A 14000-nucleotide genomic window follows, 5' to 3' on the forward strand; every position below is an offset into this window, starting at 1 on the left:
TAAAATAATGATTTAGTTTGGTTATATGCAAAAATAACTTTATTTTATTTTATTTTATTTTATTTTTTTTTATTATTATTATTTTTTTAATTACATTAAAAAAATATATGAGGTCCCATTCAACCCCACCGCCCCCGCCCCCCACTCCCCCCACAGCAACACTCTCTCCCATCATCGTGATACATCCATTGCACCTGGTAAGTTCATCTCTGAGCATCACTGCACCCCATAGTCAATGGTCCACATCCTAGCCCAGACTCTCTCACGTTCCATCCAGTGGGCCCTGGGGGGATCTACAGTGTCCCGTAATTGTCCGTGAAGCACTATCCAGGACAACTCCACGTCCCGAAAACGCCTCCACATCTCATCTCTTCCTCCCGTTCCCCACACCCAGCAGCCCCCATGGCTACCATTCCCACACCCATTCCACATTTTCTCTGTGGACATTGGATTGGTTGTGTCCATTGCACACCTATGTCAAGTGAGGGCTTAGATTCCACATGGGTACTGGATGCACTCTTCCCGCTTCTGGTTGTAGACACTCTAGGCTCCATGTTGTGGTGGTTGACCTTCTTCAACTCATGTTAGCTGAGTGGAGTAAGTCCAATAAGTCAAAGTGTAGGAGCTGAAGTCTGTTGAGGCTCTGGGCCTGGGTGTCATATTATCAGTCCAGAGATTCAAATCCCCTACATATATCTTAAACTCAGCACCAACTACAATTCCAATAAAGTAGCATGCAAGTCTTGTGAAAAGAGATCCCCCCTGAGTCCATTTCCATCACGCAGAAACACCAGCTCCAAAGAAGGGCCATCTGTCATGTCAGTGAACCCCTTCTGCCATGACCATAGAACCCGTGGGTCTCTTTATCCCTCAAAAGAACCAATACCTGGGGTTGTATCTACCTTATCTGTCTCTTAGACTCTGTTCAGTTGTACATAGGGGTATTCCTTCTGACAACCTCCAGACTCTTTTTTAGAGACTCACAGCCTTATAATCTCATTTCTCCTTTCCATTTCCCCCTTACATTAGGTCAAACCGCTTCCCGAAGTCATGTTATTATATGTAGACAGGTATATTCTGCTGTTCCGCATTGAATCTTTAATTCAAGGTCATTTTCTAGTTGCTTCTTCAGCTGGTATGTGGTAGTGATCCCTCGGTGCCAGGGAGGCTCATCCCCGGGTGTCGTGTCCCACGCTGGGGGGAATGCATCACATCTACACGCTGCGTTTGGCTGTGAGAGTGGCCACATTTGAGTAACATGAAGGCTGTCAGGAGGAAACCCCCAGGCACAATGCTACTGTAGGCCTTGTTTTTATTGCAGGTGCATAGGCTCAAAAGTGTAGCCATTAGTATCAAGAGCCCACTGTTGGGCCCTCCTTCCTTCCTGGTTCTTGCCGTTGCACCTGGAGGATTGCCGCTGCTCTCCCAGGGCCCACAACAGTGACCCCCCGGCCAGGAGCCCAGTACCCCCCCAGCTGTTGTTTTTAATTGTTTCCACTATGAGTATATATAGACATTACCATATACCCTGGGCATATGCCCTGTATAACTCCCTGTCAACCATATATATCCTGTCAATAACATCCCATATCAGTATTCCTCCGCTGCCATTGTTGAACCACTCTGTGATCCAAAACTTCCCGTAAAGTGAATCCCAACATAATGTCAGCTTCAGAAGAGTCTTAGATCACCAAAATTCATATATACAATATACAGTATTTCCCCAGATCCACCATAAAACCTTTTCCCTTCCACAGCAATAATCTTTTAACTTATTCATATCATATTTCCTGAAACTGATGTACAGATTCCGAAACTATAGTTTTCAAACAAGGTGACATCTGTGCTTACTATGTGGTCCATACTTTAGGTTGTACAGTTTTCTAAATTTTTTAGTTATCCTATGTTTTGTCTTATGGTTTTCATTATTAGTCTGTCGTCCCCTATATGTTTTTGGTGTAATATTAGCTGTTTTATATTCATCCTCGTGTACTCTCACATAACTCCTCTTTTGCCCCCTTATTTACCTTTGTTCTATCCATTGCACGTCCATTTTCCCCTCCCCTTAGGGCCCACAACGCCTGCCAATCTAATGCCCTGGGAGCCGTCCTTTCTCACAAGAGATACAGTTCTCTCTATTCGACGGCATTAGTCTTCCCCAGGATATGGGTCCACCCCACCCAATGGTAGAACCCACCTTGGCAAAATGAGCCTTCAGCTATTCCCTCCAGAGTCCGTCCCGCATCAGACCATACCCCCTGAGCGTCCTAACCAGGTGACCCTCCTACTTATACTTTGATACGTTTTACTCAACATTTAGTTCTCAACGAACTTCTGGCACTCTCCCATGTTTGTATGTTGCCCCTCCCTCCCACCTATTTCTTGGACCATATTACCCCTCTTCCCATCCCCAGCCCCCCTCAAACCCAGAAAACCCCACCCGAAGGTAACCCCTTGCCCCCATTTTGTCCCTTCTTTGTGCTCATACTTACCCCCAGCTCATCACAGATTCCACCCCTACAGACATTAACTCACATCGTTCCTCCACCCCCCGATTTCCAGTAAGCCACTTTTCCAGACTCTAGCTCTCTGAGGCAGTTAACTTATTTCATATCATTGAGGTCATATAGTATTTGTCCTTCAATGCCTGGGTTGCTTCACTTAACATAAGATTCTCAAGGTTCATCCATGTTATCACGTGCGATTGTAGTGTACTGGTTCTTACAGCTGAGTAGTATTCCATTGTGTGTATATACCACATTTTATTGATCCACTCATCTGTTGATGGACTTTTGGATTGATTCCAACTTTTGGCGATAGTGAACAATGCTGCTATGAACATTGGTGTACATATATCGGTTTGTGTCCTTGTTTTCAGATCTGATGGGTATATACCCAGCAGTGGTATTGCTGGGTCATATGGCAAATCTATGGATAATTTTTTGAGAAACCGCCAAACTGTCCTCCAGAATGGTTGGATCCTTCTGCATTCCCACCAGCAATGGATGAGTGTTCCCCTTTCTTCACATCCTCTCCAGCATTTGTATTCTACTGTTTTTTTCATGGCTGCCAATCTTATGGGAGTAAGATGGTATCTCATTGTAGTTTTGATTTGCATTTCCCTGATAGCTAGGGATTTGGAGCATTTTTTCATGTGCTTTTTAGCCATTTGTATGTCTTCTTTGGAGAAGTGTCTGTTTAAATCTTTTTCCCATTTTTTAAATGGGTTGTTTATCTTTTTGTTTTCGAGATATATGAGTTCTTTATATATGCAAGTTATAAGTCTCTTATCAGATATATGGTTGCCAAATATTTTCTCCCATTGTGTGGGTTCCCTTTTTACTTTCTTGACAAACTCCTTTGAGGTGCAGAAGGCTTTAATTTTGAGGTAGTCCCATTTATCTATTTGTTCTTTTGCTGCTCGTGCTTTTGGTGTGATATTCATGAAGCCATTTCCTATTACAAGGTCCTGTAGATGTTTCCCTACACTGCTTTCTAAGGTCTTTATGGTCTTGGCTCTTATATTTAGGTCTTTGATCCATCTTGAGTTGATCTTTGTATAAGGTGTGAGATGGTAATCCTCTTTCATTCTTCTACATATGGCTATCCAGTTCTCCAGGCACCATTTGTTGAATAGGCCATTCTCTCCCAGTTGAGAGGGTTTGGTGGCTTTATCGAATATTATATGGCTATATACATGAGGTTCTATATCTGAACTTTCAATTCGATTCCATTGGTCTGTGTGTCTCTCCTTATGCCAGTACCATGCTGTTTTCACTACTGTAGGTTTGTAGTATGTTTTGAAGTCAGGAAGTGTGATTCCTCCTATTTCGTTTTTCTTTTTCAATATGTCTTTGGCTATTCGGGGCCTCTTTTTATTCCAAATAAATTTCATAGTTAGTTTTTCTAGTTCCTTAAAGAAGGCTGTGTTGATTTTTATTGGGATTGCATTGAATGTGTAGATCAGTTTTGGTAGGATAGACATCTTAATAATATTCAGTCTTCCTATCCATGAACAGGGAATATTCTTCCATTTATTTAGGTCTTCTTTGATTTCCTTGAACAATCTTGTATAGTTCTCGATGTATAAGTTTTTTACCTCTTTAGTTAAATTTATTCCTAAGTATTTGATTTTTTTATTTACTATTGTGAATGGTATTTGTTTCTTGATTTCCTCCTGATCTTGCTCATTATTGGTGTACAGAAATGCTACTGATTTTTGCGCATTGATCTTATAACCTGCGACTTTGCTAAAGTCTTTTATGAGTTCTAGGAGCTTTGTTGTAGATCTCTCAGGGTTTTCTATATATAGGATCATGTCATCTGCAAATAATGAAATTTTGACTTCTTCCCTTCCAATTTGAATGCCTTTTATATCTGGTTCTTGTCTCAGTGCTCGAGCAAGTACTTCCAAGACAATGTTAAATAGGAGCGGAGACAATGGGCATCCTTGTCTTGTTCCTGAGTTTAGAGGGAAGGATTTCAGGATTTCGCCATTGTAAACAATGTTGGCTTTCGGTTTTTCATATATACTCTTTATCATGTTCAAAAAGTTTCCTTGTATTCCGATCTTTTGGAGTGTTTTTATCAGGAGGGGGTGCTGTATTTTGTCAAATGCCTTTTCTGCATCTATAGATATAATCATGTGGTTTTTTTCTCTCAATCTGTTTATGTGTTGTATTACATTGATTGATTTTCTTATGTTGAACCATCCTTGCATACCTGGAATAAATCCCACTTGGTCATGGTGTATAATTTGTTTAATGTGTTGTTGAATACGATTAGCAAGTATTTTGTTAAGTATTTTTGCGTCTAGGTTCATTAGAGAAATTGGTCTGTAATTTTCCTTTCTTGTGGTGTCTTTGTTTGGCTTTGGTACTAGGGTAATGTTGGCATCATAGAAGGAATTAGGCAGTGTTCCTTCTGTTTCGATTTTTTGGAATAGTTTCAACAGGATTGGTGTTAGTTCTTTCCAGAATGTTTTGTAGAATTCACCTGTGAAGCCATCTGGCCCTGGGCTCTTCTTAGTTGGGAGATTTTTAATGACTGATTCTATCTCTTTGCTTGTGATTGGTTTGTTAAGATCATCAATTTCTTCTTTCATCAGTATGGGCTGCTTATGAGTTTCCAGGAATTTGTCCATTTCCTCTAAATTGTCATTTTTGTTGGAATATAGTTTTTCAAAGTATCCTCTTATGATAGTCTTTATTTCTGTGGGGTCAGTGGTGATATCACCTTTCTCATTTCTTATTTTGTGTATTTGCATCTTTTCTCTTTTTTTCTTTGTTAGTCTCACTAAAGGTTTGTCAATTTTGTTGATCTTCTCAAAAAACCAGCTCTTGGTCTTGTTTATTTTTTCAAGTGCTTTCTTATTTTCTATTTCATTTAGATCTGCTCTTATCTTTGTTATTTCCTTCCTTCTTCTTCCTGTTTGGTTACTTTGTTGTTGTTTTTCTAATTCTGTCAAAAGTGCAGTTAGTTCTCCAATTTTTGCTCTTTCTTCTTTTTTGATATATGAATTTATGGCTATAAATTTCCCTCTCAGTACTGCTTTTGCTGCATCCCATAAATTTTGGTATGTTGTGTTATCATTATCATTTGTTTCAAGGTAGTCATTGATTTCTTTTGAGATTTCCTCTTTGACCCACTGTTTTTCTAAGAGTGTGCTGTTTAATTTCCAAATTGTCATGTGGAGTCTGGGTCTCTGTCCCTTGCAAATTTCCAGCTTCACTCCACTGTGGTCAGAGATATTGTTTTGTATGATTTCGATCTTTCTGAATTCATTAAGCCTTTCTTTGTGGCCTAGCATATGGTCAATCTTGGAGGATGTTCCATGTGCGCTTGAGAAAAATGTATATCCTGCTGTGTTTGGGTGTAATGATCTATATATGTCTATTAGATCCAGCTCCTCTAATATACTGTTCAAATGTTTTGTTTCTTTAGTGATTCTCTTTTGAGATGTTCTGTCCAGAGTAGATAGTGGTGTATTAAAATCCCCCACTATAATTGTAGATGCATCTATTCTTTCACTTAGTTTTTCCAGCGTTTGCCTCACATATTTAGAGGCGCCCTTGTTAGGACCATAAATATTTATGATTGTTCGATCTTCTTGACAGATTGTCCCTTTCACTAAAATATAGTATCCTTCTTTGTCTCTCACAATTGTTTCGCATTTAAAGTCTATTTTGTCTGATATTAATATAGCTACTCCTGCCTTTTTTTGGTTGTTGTTTGCTTGTATGATTGTTTTCCAGCCATTCACTTTCAACCTCCATGAGTCTCTGGGTCTAAGATGTGTCTCTTGTAGGCAGCATATAGATGGGTCGTATTTCCTTATCCAGTGTCCCAGTCTGAATCTTTTGATAGGTGAGTTTAATCCGTTGACATTCAGTGTTATTACGTTTAGAGAGTTATTTATGGTAGCCATATTTTGGTTGGGTTTGTGTTTGTTATATTTTGTTTGTATTATTTTATTTTCCCCTTCTATTTTTGTCTTTCTTGTTGCTTTTACACTCTCCTCCATCTCTGACTGTCCTGTTTTTTCCTTTCTTCCTGCAGAATTCCCTTAAGAATTTCTTGAAGGGGAGGTTTCTTGTTGATATACTCTTTCAGTTTCTGTTTATCTGTGAATATTTTGAACTCTCCATCATTTTTGAATGCTAGTTTAGCTGGATAGAGTATTCTTGGTTGGAGATTTTTTTCCTTTAGTACCTTGACTATATCATACCACTGCCTTCTTGCCTCCATCGTTTCAGATGAGAAATCAGCACTTAATCTTATGGAGTTTCCCTTGTATGTGATGGTTTTCTTTTCTCTTGCTGCTTTTAGAATTTTTTCTTTGTCTTGAGCATTGGATAATTTGACAAGTATATGTCTTGGGGTGGGCCTGTTGGGGTTTATGACCAGTGGAGTGCGCTGTGCTTCTTGGATATGTACATCTGTCTCTTTCAGTAGATTTGGGAAGTTTTCGTTCATTATTTCCTGCAACACTCCTTCTGACCCCTTTCCCTTCTCTTCTCCTTCTGGAATGCCTATAATACGTATGTTTGAGCGTTTTGCGTTATCATTCAGGTCCCTAAGTCCTATCTGGATTTTTTCTACCTTTTTATTGACCACTTCTACTATCTGTTTGATTTCCAATGCACTGTCTTCCACATCACTAATTCTCTGCTCTGCCTCTTCTAGTCTGCTGATATTTGCTGCAAGTGTATTTTTGATTTCTTGAATTGTGGTGTTCATTTCCATCATATCTGATATTTTTTTGCGCATGTCTGCAATTTCCCCTCCAAGTGCTGTCTTCACGCTGTTAACCTCTTTCATTACTTCATCAAATTTGTCGGTGATAAATGTTCTGAGATCTTTCATTGCTTGTGCGAGGTCCTGCCCCCCTTCCTGATTTTCAGTTTGTTGATTGGATTCAGCCATGTTTTCCTGATTACTGGTTTGGTTTGTAGATTTTTGTTGCTGTCTTGTCAACATTTTTTCTTGACGGGTTTAATCAGTTCCTTAGCTTCTTTGTCTAGTCTTGGAGATTAATTAGCTGTTGTTTTTGCGTAAGTGTTATATCTTCTCTTTGTCACTTTGTTCTTCTTATTCCAATTTCTTATTGCTAGTTAAGCTCACTTTAAAGGAAAGTATTAGTGCTGGGGAAAGTCAATTATGTAAGGAAGGAAAAAGTGTGAAGTAGTATTGGTGATATATGTTTACAAAGCAACAATATGAGTTCTGGGAGGATGGAGGTTAGATCATGTAAATTGTGTAGAGTTATAGTAGTAGGAAAGTACCTATAATGAGGTAGACGACTGAATATGGGAGGAATGTGGTACGTACTAAGAGGCTATTGTTTTCGTGAGAGAGGGAAAGAGAAAAGAAAGGTAATAGTTTCAGGGACGAATACCAGATGGAAAACTAAACAAAGGTATTAGAAATTAAGAGTTAGACACTTTGTGGATCAAAGAAAGGGAGATGGAATATAGGAGAGATAGCAGATGGTGGAGGATATCAAGTTGTAGGGGAAAGGGGATAGTGTAGATAGGCTAAATCTATTCACAGAGAAATGAGGCAGTGGAGGGTGAGGAAACCCAGCAAATGTGAGGTATTTCCTGTAGGACCTATTGTATTGTTAAGGTAAAATAGTATAAGAAGAATATTGGGGACAAGAAAGAGAGGATTGAAAAAAAAAAAAAAGAACAACAAGAACAACAAGAACAACAACAAAAACAAAAACAAAAACAAAAACCAAAGAACAGAAACCCCGCCGCCAGGCTCGGCTGGGCTCAGCTGGCCTCCAGTCCCCCTCCCGCCGCCCGCCGCAGCTCGGCTGGGCTCGGCTGGGCTCGGCTGGGCTCGGTTCCCCCGCCTGCCGCCCACCGCGGCTCGGCTGGGCTCGGCTTCCCCTCCCGCCGCGGCTCGGCTGGGCTCAGCTTTCCCGCCCGCCGCCAGGCGCGGCGCAGCGTGGCTCGGCTCTCCCGCTCGCCGCCCGGTGCGGCGCGGCTGGGCTCGGCCGAGCTCAGCTGGGCTTGGCCCCCCCCGCCCACCGCGGCTCAGCCGGGCTCGGCCGGACTCGGCTCTCACGCCCGCCGCCAGCCGCGGCACGGCTAGGCTCGGCTGGGCTCGGCTCCTTCGCCCGCTGCCTTCCGCGGCACAGCGCGGCTCGGCTCTCCCGCCCGCCACCCGCCGCGGTGCTAGCTGCCTCGGCTCCGCCTACCCAAGGAGGGAGTCCTCCACACGTAGCTGGGATCTCCGTGTATATTTCACAGATGGATCCTCTCTGTTACCTTCCCTCCAAATCGATGTCCAGACACCTCCGGACCAGGCAAAATCCCGAAACAGCCGGTCCCAAAGAGTCTCCCACGCCTCCCAGCCGATTCCCCCCAGGAGCTAGTAACCGGGAAGTTCACTCAGCCGCCATCTTGCCTCCCCCTCCTGAAAAGTCCCAAATTATATCTTATAGACCAGTCCTTTCCGTTACCTTCCCACCAAATTGATGTCCAGACACTTCCTGCCCTGAAAAAATCCTGAAAAAGCCTGGTCCCGGAGAACCTCCAGCGGTGCCCAGCTGCCTCTTCCCAGGAGAGACGGCAAGGCCTAACTTTATTTTAAATACCTAGTAGCATGCAATGCTAGAAACAGTCTATAGAAACAAGTTGGCAGGGGAGGCTGGCTGCCAACAACTTTTCCTGTTATAAAATTACCTTTTGTTATTTTCAATTCAGTTTCTATTTAATAATGATTTCTTGGAATTAGCCATGTAAACACGTTAATTCAAACAATGCTTCCATAAACTTCTTATAATTATTCAGAACCATGTAGACTATAATTATATTATTTTAAGACAAATTGTTCACCTTCATGGAATACATTACCTCCCTTAAAATCACCATAATACCTTCTACAACTTGCCGTATGCGTTCGAGTCCTGTCCTGCATTCGTTCATTCTGATTTTATGAAAACCAGCTATCGTATTTCAGGACAAAGCACACTTTTTTTAAACAACTTATTAAATTTCAATCAGCACCCCCACAAACTTTTTACCTTCTTTAATATTCATTTAAGTTTTACATCCTTCATTTTATCCTGTGAAGAAAAATAAACTATTCATTTCAATTTAGGCAAGAACAATTCTTTATGAAGAGACGTAAAGTAATTTTGTTAATCAAGACTTACAATTTTTATCATTGTAGAGACCTTATTAACACTTAAACTTACATATTAATATAAGCGCTTATTAACTTTTTGGCCATTTGAATAGAGCTCTTTAAGCAATTTTCATTTATTACTTTATATTATAATCCAGAGGTATCAAAATATACACTAACATTGAACAAACAGGCAAACACAAAAGCAATTACAACACACCAACAGAAACATGAAGTTTACAATTTGACTCATAATTCTTACTTTCTGGTATAGCTGTGTTTAAGTTCTCCATCATTTCACATCATAGATTTTACTGTTTTTACGATTTCTTCTAGAATCCTTGTTGCCTGAAATAGGCAAGCTTGTTCTTGGAAACACTTTTCTTAGTAATCAGCAGGCGGTTAGGATAGCCTGAGCAGCATAAGTGCAGTTAGGCTCTTACTTAGCAGTTAGACAGACAATGCACATTGTTGGATTTCTACTCTGGAAGACTACACTGAGACCTGAAGTTCAGGAGTAAGCTATTGATTCAAAATTGAAAACTCTTTTTAACAACTTGATAAAAATTTTGTACTAATTTTGATAATTTGGCTAAATAAGCCCAATCAGAATCAGCACGGAAACAAAACAGAACACCGGTGTTGCCGTATTTCCCTCCTCTTCCAGCGGCTTAATTCTAGTAGCCCCCCTAGCCCTCAGCCACATTGCCATGTGGGCAGCAGGGGCTTGCACACTTGCTGCCAGAACATTTTTCTATAATCTGTAAGAGTTCTAAACTACGAGACTCACTGGCCTCGGCTGCTCTTGCCTTGAGGAGTTGATTTAGGAGACAGACACCCGGGTGAACTGTCTCCGTTTCCCGTCGTGCCCCTGCTAGAATGCCGAGAGCGCCCCTCTCGCCGAGGACGGGAAGGCTTCTCACCCCCTCGGGCTCTGCGCCCTGACACCTTTAGCTTCGCCGGAAGCGACTCTTCCTCCCCTCCAGCCGCTGCTCGGGCGCCAGTTGCTGAGACCAGCTCAGCAATAGGTTTGCACGAAGGGAAGATGAGGCAGAACTGAAGACATGAAAGGACAGAAAGAAAGACACAAGAGAGAAAATACAGATGGGACCCAGGGGCTCAACGGCTTCTGGAACTGAGAGCCTCGACCCTGGTTTCCACATCGTATTTATTAGAAATTACAAAGCAGTAGTTATCTGTGTTTACTTTCAAGGCTGCTTGTTGTTAAAGCTGCAGTTCCCACATTCAAATTCAAGCTTTTTTCCCACACTGCAGGCTGGGCCGCCACAGGTCCTGGGGCCCCCTGAACATCGCCAGCCCACGAGGGAAGACTGGCGGGGTGGCGCTGGAGAAGCACCCACGCTTCCGCAAGATGACGGGGGGACGGGCTCCGATCCCAGCTCTAAGGGCACAAGCTCTGTGGCCCTCAGCAAGTTCCTCGGCCTCTCTGAGCCTCCAAGTCCTCGAGCTCTAGGAACGAAAAGGCGGGGACCAGCCTGATGGCAGGCAGCTGGCAGGGGCGCCCTCGGTCCCGGGCTTGCGACCTGGCAGGGGCCAGACCCCATGGGGACGTGCGCCGCTGCGGGTGCCTGCAGCCCAGAGGCCTGCCCGGGTGTCCTCCAGCAGCCGCCAGCCCCAGGCCCCAGCCCCCAAGGCCGCCCCGGCCGGGAGCCCACCCTGCGGCACAGCCCGAGCCAACCCAGGGCTCCTTCCTTCCTGTCCTCCAGGGCGATCGGGTCCCTGGCTGCCAGCTGGGGGCGGCTACTGGGTGGAGGTGGCCGTGGTGAGCCTCAGCAGGGGCTGCGCCAGCCGGACCTCCCGGCGTCTGCGCCAGGGCCTCCACCCACCCGCCCTGGAGCGGGCGCCAAGTGCCCCTGCCCTGGCACCCCCGCAGGGGCTGACCCGCTAGGCCTGGCCCACCCTGTCAAGCCGCTGCCGCCCCTTGGCCCTTTAGGTCCCCCACCCCCTCCCCAGCTTCCCTGCTTGCTCCCCGTCAGGCCCCCGAGGCACAGGGACGGACGTCCAGGCTTAGGGGATGGTGAAGGAACCTGGAAGTCTGACTTGCACCTGCTGGAGGCCCAGAGCTGGGGGCAGAGCGGGGTACAGGTGGGGGTCAGGGGTGCTGCCGGCGGGGGTGTCCCCCAACACCTCTGAAAAGTTTAAAGCTTGGTGCCCTCTGCCTGGTGGCCTGCGCGGTGGGCCTGGAGGGGCCGCTCCTGAGGCCGAGGCGCTGGGGGTGGGCTGTGTGTCCTGGTGGGGTGGGAGCTGGGGGTGAGGGGCAGGAGGCCGGAGGCTCCCTGCTCCGCCCTCTGTGCCAGGGCCTCCCATCGCCAGGCGCAATCTAGCACGAATTTCAAGGCCGCCCCCAGCAGTAAGGCCCCAGCCTGGGGTCACTTCTGAGCACAGTCGCGGTGGGGGGGGGGTCACTGGGAGCCCAGGCCCCGCCCCCACCCGGGTCTGGGACCCTGCTCCGTGGGCTACACCTGGCCCTACACCTGGCTCCATCTGACGAGCACAAAGGGACCCCAGGACCTCCCCACGCCCTCTCAGACCCCCAAGCCAGGGTGCGCCCATGAAAGCCTCCTCTGAGCCCCACCCGCCGCCCCGACCGCGGGGCACCGACTTATCCCAGTCCCGGCTCTTATCCCACCCCCTGCCGGGCGCCTGGGCGACCAGAGAACAGTCCGGAAACCCCACTGACTGCAGGGCCTGGGAGCCTGGCCTGGGGGCGGTGACCGGCTCCCCCCACTGGCTGTCAGGAAACTCCGAGGGACCCCGATTGGCCTCAGGGCGGGGGGGGCGCCATAGGGTCGTGGCCCGCGGGGTCCCCCACCCCCTGCTCACTACCTTCCCGCCCCCGGGACAGTGTGTGCAGCTGCCCCGTGCCAGCGCCATCGGGGTCCCCCGCCCAGCTCGGGTGGGCCGCGGGCCGCAGGGGGGTCCCCGGCTCGGCGCTCTGGAGGGTCGGGGCCCCGCGGGTCTGGATTCGCGCTGGCCTGGGCCACCCCGCCCTCTCCCACCCTCCCGCCCGGACGCGGCCATAAGACGGGGACCCCCACCCGAGCGCCAGCTGACCCGGGAGGAGCCCCCTACTCGGACAGCCCCCACATGGTGCTGCCCACGCGGCTCTGCCCTCCCCCACGGCCCCAAGTTGGCCTTTGGTGCGAGGCGGCTGCGCGCGGGGCCCCAAGAAGGGCCGCTGGTTGGCTGCGACCTGGGCGGCCTGGGGAGGGCCTGTGCACTGCACACACGCACACACGCTCATGCTCACGCGTGCACACTCACAGGTTCACACGCACACGCTCATGCTCACGCGAGCACACTCACAGGTTCACACACACGCTCGTGCTCACGCGTGCACACTCACAGGTTCACACGCATACACGCTCGTGCTCACGCGTGCACACTCACATGTTTTCACACGCAACACCCACACGCTGGCGCGGGCGCCCCCAAAGGCCCCTCCTCCCCCCTCGGTCTGGCCAGGGGTCATGGGGCGCCCTAAGTCCTGCGCCTCACGCACCCGGGGGCGTGCTGGAGAGGGAGCTCCTGTGGACACGTCCCCGCCCCCGCCCCCGGCTCCCCAGGTTTGGACTAAGGCCCGGGGGTCTCCTCCCCCCGCGAGTGAGAGCGACCCCCCCCTGCGCCAGGTGCCCCGTCCGCCACCTTCCCCCTCCCCCCCCCGACCCTGCGTCGTCCCCCCTCCCACCAGGGCGGGGAGGCAGCGGGGAGACAACAGGGCGCAGGAAGCGATTCTGGGCAGAGGGTGGGTGGCGGGGCGGGGGGGGGGGGCGAGGAGGGGTCGCGGGCGGAGGAGGGGGCGGGGCGGGGGGAGGAGGGGGCGGGGGCTTCAGCGCGGGCTCTTAACGCGGCAGGAGCTGGGTTGAAATTCAAGGAACACTCTCCCTGTGGGCTGCAGGTGCGGGCCGGGGTCTACTAAGTAACCCGCAGTGGGCGTGGCTCGCGGGGACCGCGGGGGCCCCTGGCCGGCGGGGTCCGGGGAAAGGAAAGGCTGAGCCGCCATGGGGACGCCGCGGCTTTCCCGGGGAGGCCTCGAGCACGGCCCTCGGCAGTGTGCGGGTCACTGCGGGGAACAGGCGCCCAGCTGCCCGCCCGCGCAGCCCAGGCCGGCCCCGCCCGCGCCCCCTCCCCGCGGTCCCCGCTTGTCCCCCAGCCCCGCCTCTGCGGCCCCTCCCGCAGCACGAGGTTGTGCCGGCTGTGCCGAGCACGGGGTGCGGCGCCTCATCCAGGGCGGGTCCTCAGGAGGCGCTGCGGGGCCAGTGGGGAGGGGGGAGGAGGGGGCGCTGAGGCCCGGAGCCCCCAGGACTTCTCCCCCCTCTGTCTTATGGACTCTGCTGCCA

This window comes from Dasypus novemcinctus, chromosome 23 (genome assembly GCF_030445035.2).
Source record: "Dasypus novemcinctus isolate mDasNov1 chromosome 23, mDasNov1.1.hap2, whole genome shotgun sequence".
NCBI classification, from domain to species: domain Eukaryota; kingdom Metazoa; phylum Chordata; class Mammalia; order Cingulata; family Dasypodidae; genus Dasypus; species Dasypus novemcinctus.